Raw genomic sequence first — 10,039 nt, 5'->3', positions numbered from 1 at the left:
AATACAATTGGCACGTCATTATGTTCATAGACTGCAATATACAGAATGCTGTATCATTCCCTTTTATATGAATATATACTATGCTAATCTGTATTTGCTGTTTCTGATTTTTCATTGTATTTCCACAAGGTGCAGTCTTGGAAGCTGAAAGTTCCACCTGTCTTTTAGCAGATTCCCTGCTAAACAGGGTGCATTCCATTGAATTTCATTGAGTTCCTGTAATTTTTAAAATATAAACCTAAAAACAACTAACTCCATTCCTGCAGGACAGATGAAAAAATAGAAAGCTTCAGAACGGTATCAAGAACAATATAGATGTTATATTCTCTTCCTCTCTTCCTCTTGTTAACATGCATGAAACAGACTAAAAATGCCAATTGGTTTATTTTAGAACAAACCCCATTGGAGACTAAAAATAAGATTAGTTTGGACGTAATTTATGTGGCTATAATCATGGAGAATTAAATATATGGATTCTGCTCTTTTGCCATCTTCACCCACATCAACATTGTCAATTTCAAATGTTTTGAGGTCGTTTGTGCATATCTACAACATATGGAGGTCAAAAGAGGCGCATATTTATTATCCATGTTCATGCTTCAATTAGAGATAAAGTGCCCAGAACTAGGTTAACATAACCCCAGTTTGGGAAGATTTTCAGTGATTAGTTCACTTTTCAAAACAAGATGATTTTATGGACTCAAGGATTATAAACTAGGGCATATGTGCTTGTGCTTGTCATGTGATACCAACAGGGATATTTTGAAAATACCTGAAGAATCTAGAGCATTTAATGGCTAGAAAAATACATCAGGAAACATGAGGAGAGAGACTGGTTGGTTGTGTGTCTTACATTAGGTTTTTTCCCCCCTTAAAATTTTCAGCTGTGAGAGCACTAGCATAAACAGGGTCCCAAGCAACCACCAATAAGCATTGTACTCAGGGCAGGTATGCACAAGAAGTACTGTAAATACCCTGATATAATGGGGTCTACAAACCCCAAACTGAGCATAGGCAGAAGGGGAGGAGAGCTTCTGTTTACAGGCAAGCAGCTTGACCACACCCCCATGCAGCTGCCAGAGCTGCCAATCATGGAGGCAGGCACCTGCAGCGTCAGTCAATAGAGGAAACAAAGCCTGCTATAACAGGGAGAGAATAGAGAAGGAAACAGGGGCAGAAAGGCCTGGGGCAGCAAAGGGGTAGCATCCCAAAAACCAGGCTGTCTCCATGAACACAGTCAAGAGACTGAAGCAGACTGCTAGACTTAATTAGAGGTGAGGGTCCAAGAACTGCCCCAACTGGGGGCAAACTAAAGAGGGTCAATCAGGAGCAGCAGAGACCCCTCCAAAGTCTATACCAGGAGCTGGTGACACCTAATAAAGGTGAATACCACAATTTTATAAACATCCAGGTGTTAATGGTGTTCATTATAGGAACTGACTGTGAAAATGAGGTTGGATCCAAATTCAGGGTAGTGTGGAACTGAGGTTTTGGTCTGAACTATCATAGGAATAAATGCTGGCCATGGAGTTCAGATCCATATCCCAAACTCATCGAAATCTGGTGATGTTTGGATCTAGATATTTTATTTATTTATTTATTTTGCATTGTGACCGTTTCTTCATGTTGCTCTTACTTGAATGAAACTGTTCGGTAGTTTCTAGGTGCCTTCTTAAAACAAAATCTATTCTATTGTAGATCTTTTTTAAAAATCGAAGTGTTTAGCTAGCAGAGTGGTCTCCATTTCATAAATAGCTCCTTGTTTTCCCCCCTGATTGTAATTTCATTACTTGTTAAAGGATACAATTTTTAAAAGCACCTAAGTGACTTAGGAGTCCCATTTTCAAAAGTGACTTAGTCAATGTGATTTAGACTCCTCAGATCCAGATTTTTAAAGGTATTTAGGCATCTAAAGGTAGACAGGCACCTAGTGAGATGCCCAGGCACTTTTGAAAAACCACAGTAGGTGCTTATCTGCATCTTTAGATGCCTAAATACCTGTAAAGGAATCAAATTCATTTCCACCCAGGACATAAAGAGATCTCTTGTACAACTGCTCCTGCTGCAATCTAAGTAACTTAGGCACATAGGGCCATATTTTTAAAGTATAAACTGTACTTGCCACAATATGGAGGCTTTAGTTTGCACTCAGTACATTCTCTTGCACCTCACACAGATCTCTGTTCCCACTTTTCTCTGGGCGCATTTTGCAAGTAAGTGGACACGTGACAATTTAGCATAAACATTCTAGGGTGTACAGAGTGCAAGCAAAGCCAGTAACTGATTCATGTTCCTTTTAAGCAAATAATTCCACTAAAATTACATGGAGTAACATGGTAAAACCACATGATTTGTACCACATTCAATTTTGTGCTGAAAGAAGATTGATGGGGAGAGGAATCTGAGATGTGAAATTGATTGATTGGTTCTGCCCTAAAATCCTAACTCTGGAATTTTGTGAATTGCAACACACATGCAGAATATTTTACTGTTCTGCTAGGGTTTCAGCAGATGAACTACAGATGTTGGGCAATGTTGGTCTATGATACAACATGCCAATTTTTCCTATTGATTTTAGTGCAGGTCGGAAAAGTCTTTAAAGATGATTTCAGATGTATATTCTGCAGGTTTAATTGATTTTGGACGGAAATGTATGTTTTGTACACATTACAATGACAAGCTTATTTAACGTTATTTTTAAAATCCATTTTTCCATTTGTATGCAGTATTTTGGGATCAAGTAGTTGTCAAATCTTAATGCTGAAATGTAGAGTGTGATGAAAAACTGAATACACCTCTCTCTAACTTCCCTGGGATATCTCCTCAGGTGAATATACATATTTAATGTTTGAATTACCTTAACTTCATCCTTTCCTCCCCCACAAAAATAATCACAACACTGATGCAGTCCAGGATTTTTTCATGTAGAAGTGAAGGGCCATAACTCCTGACATAACTTTAAAGAAGAGAAATAACCACATTTATATTATTCCTGTGAAAATAATTCCATAGAGTAAAAGTTCAGTCAAGGTTAATTTCATTTTCTAGCACCTGACTTGCATTGAAGATGTGTCAATGCCTTCAAACAAATGCATGTCATCTACCTTTTAGGTGTAGGGTATTATTCTATTTACAAATAGACACAAGCAAAATGAATTACAGAAGATGGACTGGACACACTGTGCAGATGATATAAAGTCAATACATTAGAGGCACTACAACTTAACACTCTCCCCCCGCCCTCCCCCCCCCAAAAAAGCTGTCTGTGTCAGTGAGATGCATTTCAGCTGGAGAGAATCAAATTCAGATAAGGAATTCATTTCCCGGGCTTTGGGATAGCAGAATGTGAACTGATAATTTGTTGAAAAGACTATTAGCTCTAAATTCCTTTTTAGATATGAAATAGACATCTGGTGTTAAAAGCATAATGTCTGTGTTATAACCTGTAAAGTCTGAAAAAAGGGAATTATAGTAGTTCTTTGAATGGTTGCATATAGTTGTTACACTGGGCGTGTGTGTGACTTGTGCACTGGTGCCAGAGAGTCACAGTTCTCGTAGGGGTGGCCACAGCTGTGCCCTGACATGCCTGGTGCTCAGAGCTGAGGATATAAATGTGCAAAGTCTCCCTGCCCATCTTTCAGTTCCTTCTTATGAAGGTGGTCATAGTATGCTGTCAGCATGTTCCTTCTGTGAACAGGCCACTATAGTTAGTAGTTAATAATAGTTAGTGGTACTAACTATTGTTTTTGGGTCCCTTGGACCTCTCTCCTTTCTTTTCTGTCTTTCTTCTACTATTTGTTCTGCTGTTAATAACACAGTTGCCAACTTTCATGTGGTAAATAAGCACCACAATTTTCATAATAAGCCAAAAATCAAGCTAATTCCATTTCAAAACAAGGCCAATCCCTAAGAACACTCTATGTGACTAGATCCCCCCGGCGTGCAGTCTGGGACTGTGGTGGGCCCGCTGTGCACCCCCAACTCTCTCCCTCTTTGCTCCCCTTGCCCCTGCTTGCCCCCCCTTACCCCAGTTTGCCAAGATCCAATCAAAAAAAGAAGCAACAAGCTACAACAAGCAACAAGCCAAAAACTAGCCAACAAGCAACTCACAAGCCAATTAAGCCATTGCTGCTCCAGTATCACAAGCTGTTGCCTGTGAGCAGCCCTCATTCTCACTGTCTCAAGGGCTTGGGTGAGGGTCACATCAGGGACAGGCAGTCCGATTTGCTGGGGCTCCAAGATGAGAATTAAGACACAAATTGAGCAGCAGCTCAGGTACATCTTCATGCAGGCCACCCATTGCTGCTTTCCTTTGTAAGTGGAAGTGTTTCTATGTCTGGATGGCTAGCCACAGTGTGTCTCCTACACAATCCATGATTCAAAAGATTTTGGACTATTTGGACTACTGAGTCTGTTTTTTTGGCAGTCAGCTCCATTAAAGTGCACCTGGCTACAATCTGAGCATTTTACCCCCATATTACAGGTGGGGCTGTATTCTCTAATCCTATCACTACTAGGTTCCTAAAAGGCTTATGTGGGAACAATCTTTCTATCAGAAACCCTACTCCACAGTAGGATTTAAATTTAGGGCTTGTCTATACTTAAAATGCTGCAGTGGCACCCCTGTAGTTCTTCAGTGTAGAAGCTACCTATGCCAATGGGAGGGCTTCTCCCTTCAGTATAGGTACTCCACCTCCCTGAGAGGACATGCTATGTCAATGGGAGAAGCCCCGCCATCAACATGGGGCTGTCTACACTAGGAATCAGGCAGGCATAACTGTGTTGCTCAGGAGTGTGGATTTTCCACACCCTTCAATAACATAGCTATACTAACATAAGTTGTTAGTGTAGAACAAGCCTCAGTGTTATCAGTCCTTATGTGTCCCCCTTTCAAAGTGAAAGCCTCTGTTCATTATTATACATCTCAGCAAAGGTGCCCTTTCTAACAACCATCACCTCAGTGAGGAAAATAGGAGAGTTATGTGCCCTGTAAACCAGTGTTTTTCAAACTGGGGTCGCCGCTTGTGTAGGGAAAGCCCCTGGCGGGCCGGGCCAGTTTGTTTACCTGCCCCATCCGCAAGTCCGGCCGATCGCGGCTCCCACTGGCCGCGGTTCGCTGTTCCGGGCCAATGGGAGCTGCTGGAAGCGGCGTGGGCTGAGAGACATACTGGCCACCGCTTCCAGCAGCTCCCATTTGGCCTGCAGCGGTGAACCGCGGCCAGTGGGAGCCGCGATCGGCCAGACCTGTGGATGGGGCAGGTAAACGAACCGGCCCGGCCCGGCCCACCAGGGGCTTTCCCTACACAAGCGGCGACCCCAGTTTGAGAAACACTGCTGTAAACAGATCCTCCATACATTGTGTTTTTTACAAGGCAAGGTACAGGAAAGCCCACACCCAAGTTTCTCTCTAAAGTAGTGTCTGATTTCCACCTCAACAAATCAATATATTTATCAGCCTTCTTCCAAAGCCACATGCTCCTGAAGATGAACAAAAGCTCCACACTTTGGATAGTCACCAAGAACTGGCCTTTTATCTGGATAAAACAGACGCCTTTCTGGTCTCGTCACAGCTGTTCATCTCTTGTGCAGAAAGAATGAGAGGGCATCCTATAACAGAGCAACAACCGCCCAAGTGAATCACCAGCTGTATTGTCATGTGCTACAAGATCAAAGGCATCATGCCTCCTGAAAAGCTGTCCTCACATTCAGTCAGAGCACGCTCAGTCTCCAGGGCAATTATGGAAAATGTCCCTATCGTGGACATCTGCAGAGCAGCAACGTGGTCTTTAGCTGAAACCTTTGCTAGACATTATGCAATTTCTACCACAGCAAGGGAATGATATGAGTATGGGGAAGTCAGTCCTGTAGCCCAGTGCTTCTCAAACTATCTGATGTGGCAGACCGGCAGTTTTTTTCCCTCAATGTGCCAGGGACCAGTACCATATTTGCCAGGGACTGGTACCATATTTGTGCCATATTATTATCATTTTCACATAGGCACGTAGCACATCAGATCAGAAAAACTAACATTCTTCACTCTATTAATTGGAATGAGAGTGTGGCGTACATGCGGAGATGTTCCCATTATATTATTCAAAATATTATTTGAACATTCGTAGTAATATTAATTTATATCGGAAACAATATAATGAATAAAATAAAAGTTGACAGACATTTTTTATTTTGTGTTTATTTTGTAAACAAATAATACAATATTACAATAAAAATAACAAATATTAAAAAAACAAACCAGCAAAGTCTCCTAACAAAGATATTATAAAAAAATTAGTAAGACACTAATAGGCATGTTAAGACCTTACCCTTTCCTAATGTGAAAGGTGAGCCTGCTGCTTCTTTATCAGCTTATCCAGTTGTGGTTCAATTGAGGACAGTGCCACATGCAATGGAGAATGACTATCGATACTGTTCCTGTACTTTGTCTTAATGACACTCATGGTTGAGAAGCCAGTCTCACAGAGGTATGTTGAAGGAAATGGGAGATGAGTTTTCAGAGCAATTTCAGTAAGCTCAGGATAGTCTGCTTTCACTTTTATCCAAAAGGAAGCAAGTGATGTTGTAGTTTTGAAACTCATCTTCAATCTTTCGTCAGCAGCCAGCTCCAACAACTTATCCTCCATAGTGACAGTTAAGTCATCTTTCAATGGAATAAATGGATTTCGGATCCATCCAGTCCCTTTCCGTGGATCTTCTTCTGCTGGAAAGTAAAACTCAAAACGTTCTGCCAAATTTGTCAAGTGTTCACTGATGATGTTTCGTAGAGATGTAACATCAGGGTCTTTGCCTGCATTGGCGATGATTGTCGCTAAGTTGTGAAACATGTCATAGCAATCTCTTGACACTCGACTCCGTAGTAAGAGGAGGCCCTGAGATATAAACCTTGGTATCAAGGCCCTGTATGAGGCCTAAGGCCTGAACTAAAGTAATGGTCAAGACTTTGCTAACATAAAGCAAAGTTAAGCTGTGAGCCAGAGGCAGGCCCTGCTCACAGAAGCTGGCATGGAAAGGGCTGATGCTTCAAGAAGATACATACCTAAAAGGCACTGAACACTAGATATCAGAACATTCACATACTTGTACATTCCACACAAATAACAAGGAACAGGCTGACCCATCCCAATGACAGGGCCAAAAGGGTAATATGATGGAGTTGTTTTGTTCGAACCAACATGTACAAGGTGAGAGGCGGCACCTTACTACGTAGAGGGGTTGTACCTTGCTACGTGGAAGGGTTGCACCTCAATACGTCAGGATTGATGTGTAACTTGTTTGTACTTGTGTATAAGAATGCATCCCTGGGGCGGTGTCTTTGTCCGGCCGAGGGGGCAGTGGAAAGTCCCGCCACTAACTGAGCCGAGTCCATTGACCGTGGGCACATATTAGTAGTATGCCCGGTAGACTAAGTAATCTACGGGGAACTATCGTTGTGTCCAATATGGCAATAAACCTGGCCAACGTGCCTTCGTACCTTACTAGACTCTGTGGTCATTGGGGGTTCTCATCGGGTCTGCTGTGTCAGCTATCTGCGCAGAGCTGGGACAGCACACAGAGGGAACACACGCACGCAGCTGAGTGATATCAACATTGGAGAAAGCAGAGCACCATACCGGTAGCACTCTGACAACAGACTCTTCCATGCTTTTAGCTTTCGTTTCTGTCCGTCGATCTTGTCTGCCATTGTAAGACGTGAAGCCATCCTTCCCTGCATGGAGGTATTGAGATAATTAAAGATGGCAAAGATATCAGCCAAATAAGCCAGTGTGGCTATCCAATCCACATCTTGGAACAATTGTGACCAGTTTGGTTTTTTGTCCTGAAGAAACTTGGCAAGCTCGTTTCGGAGCTCAAATACTCTTGACAGGACTTTTCCCCTTGATAACCAACGTACATCGGCATGCAATAGGAGCTGTTTATGATCAGCTCCCATATCATCACATAATGCAACGAATAGTCTCGAATTTAAAGCATTCACCTTTACATGGTTCACAATTTTTATGACCTCGCTGAGCACACTGTTTAGTTCTGTTGACATTTTTTTGTTGCAAGACTTTCTCAGTGAAGGAAGCAGTGCGGCAACTTGCATTCGGGTGCAAGCACCTTAATCTGGGTAACCACTCCAGAATGCTGTCCTGTCATTGTAGCAGCGCCATCAGAACATACACCTACACAAAACTTGAAATCCAACCCACATTTGTTAATGATGTAGTCGCTCACAGTCTTGAATAGTTCACAACTAGTTGTTTTTGTTGGTAGTGAAGCAGAAAACAAAAACTCTTCCTTCAAATCACCCTCATGTTCAAAGTGCGTATACACCATCAGAATTGCTGTATTAGCAACACCTGTACATTCATCAAGCTGCAAAGAAAAGTACTTTGCTAATTTAATCTGTCCTATGAGCTGATCTTCCATATCTTGAGCCAGATCGTGAATTTGTCGAGCTATAGAGTCATTTGCAAGTGACACCTGAGCCACTTTCTTTGCCACCGGCTCGCCCAGCATTTCCATGGAGATATCTTTAATACAGCCTATCACTAGTGTCTCACCGATTGTGTATGGCTTTTTAGCCCTAGCAACACGAAGCGCTACTTTATAAGAAGCTCACAAAGCACAAGTATTTATGTGTGACACTTCAAAGATCTGTTTCTGATGGCCTTTTAAATCAACATGCTTTCTTTCAAAGAACTCTTTCAGCTTTGAACTAATTTCATTATGTTTTGTATTTAAATGCCTCTTGAGCTTTGACGGCTTCATTGAGTCATTAGCCAACACATCGCCACAAATAACGCACTGCGGTTTTGGCACTCCACCATCATTCGTGGCTACAAAACTGAACTGAATGTATGAGGAGTCATATTTCCAAGTAAAGCTAGTACAAATTCTTTTTGTTGACAATACTTCAGTTTCATTTACATTGCCGTCATCTGATTCAGAATTATTTGCGTGTTCAGCAACTGGATGTCTCTGCTTGATAAATATGTCGATTGGGCCTTGCTTTGCCATCTGTAAATTAGGCATAAAAATAATTAATATAAATTCCATTACCCTGGGTATATACTTAATTTATGATATTAGGATGAAAGCCGAATAAATGCAGTGGGAATACTTTTATTGAGAAATATGTGCGGGAGAACATTGATTAATAGGGTAAGTAATGTTAGGATAAGAAGATAATATAAATTTTAAAATTAAATTGCAAACAGGATAATAATTGGAAAGTTAAGATGGTTCGAACATATGGAAAGAATGAATAATGAACGTCAAAAATAAGATTTACCTGTGTGAAAGATATGGAGTGAGAAAGCGAGGAATTTCAAACTTCCTGGCAGAAACGCGTAGGTTTGATTCTAGAAGAGGGGAAGTCTATAAGTAAGAACAATGAGCGCGTGTATGAAAGGATATATGGATATGGAGGAAGCGAGGATGTTATACTCATACAAAGCACACAGGATCTTTTCAGGGGGAACAGTTACACACACACACACACACACACACACACACACACACACACACACACACACACACACACACACACACACACACACACACACACACACACACACACACACACACACACACACACACACACACAGTCCTGCCAGTTCATGTTTATAGTTACCAGTCTGTTGTAGCTCGAGTCAACCTAATGGCCAGTTAGATTGAGCATGAGTGAGGAGCTGGGCTCTCTCGGTTGCAATCTGATGCTCTGAGGCTTTGCAGGACTGAACCCAGAGTTCCATGGCAAAACACTCCAGCTTTATAGTTGTAAATTCCCATTCATTAATCATTAATCAATGTTCTCCCTTTCACACCTTATCTTTTCCTGATGCATTCATTCCTCATTCACACAAACAGTCTCTCACAGAAACCTTCAATGGTTTATACAGACAGCAGTATTTTATATTAAGCAGAATACATTGTAAATCAAGCCTTGCTAAATCTTATAACTAAAACAATTCACATTGGGGCTTCAGGCCCTCAACATTTCTCTAATCTATTTATCATAGACACAATACAAAATCCT

General features: G+C 41.5%; 1 pseudogene; it reads right to left on the bottom strand.

Moving 5' to 3' along the window:
• Positions 1-6,326: 6,326 nt before the first annotated feature.
• LOC123374265 lies at positions 6,327-9,423 on the bottom strand (annotated as a pseudogene).
• Between the last annotated feature and the right edge of the window lie 616 nt (positions 9,424-10,039).

Source organism: Mauremys mutica, chromosome 7 (assembly GCF_020497125.1).
Source record: "Mauremys mutica isolate MM-2020 ecotype Southern chromosome 7, ASM2049712v1, whole genome shotgun sequence".
NCBI classification, from domain to species: Eukaryota; Metazoa; Chordata; order Testudines; family Geoemydidae; genus Mauremys; species Mauremys mutica.
This window is presented reverse-complemented; position numbering and strand designations above follow the sequence as displayed.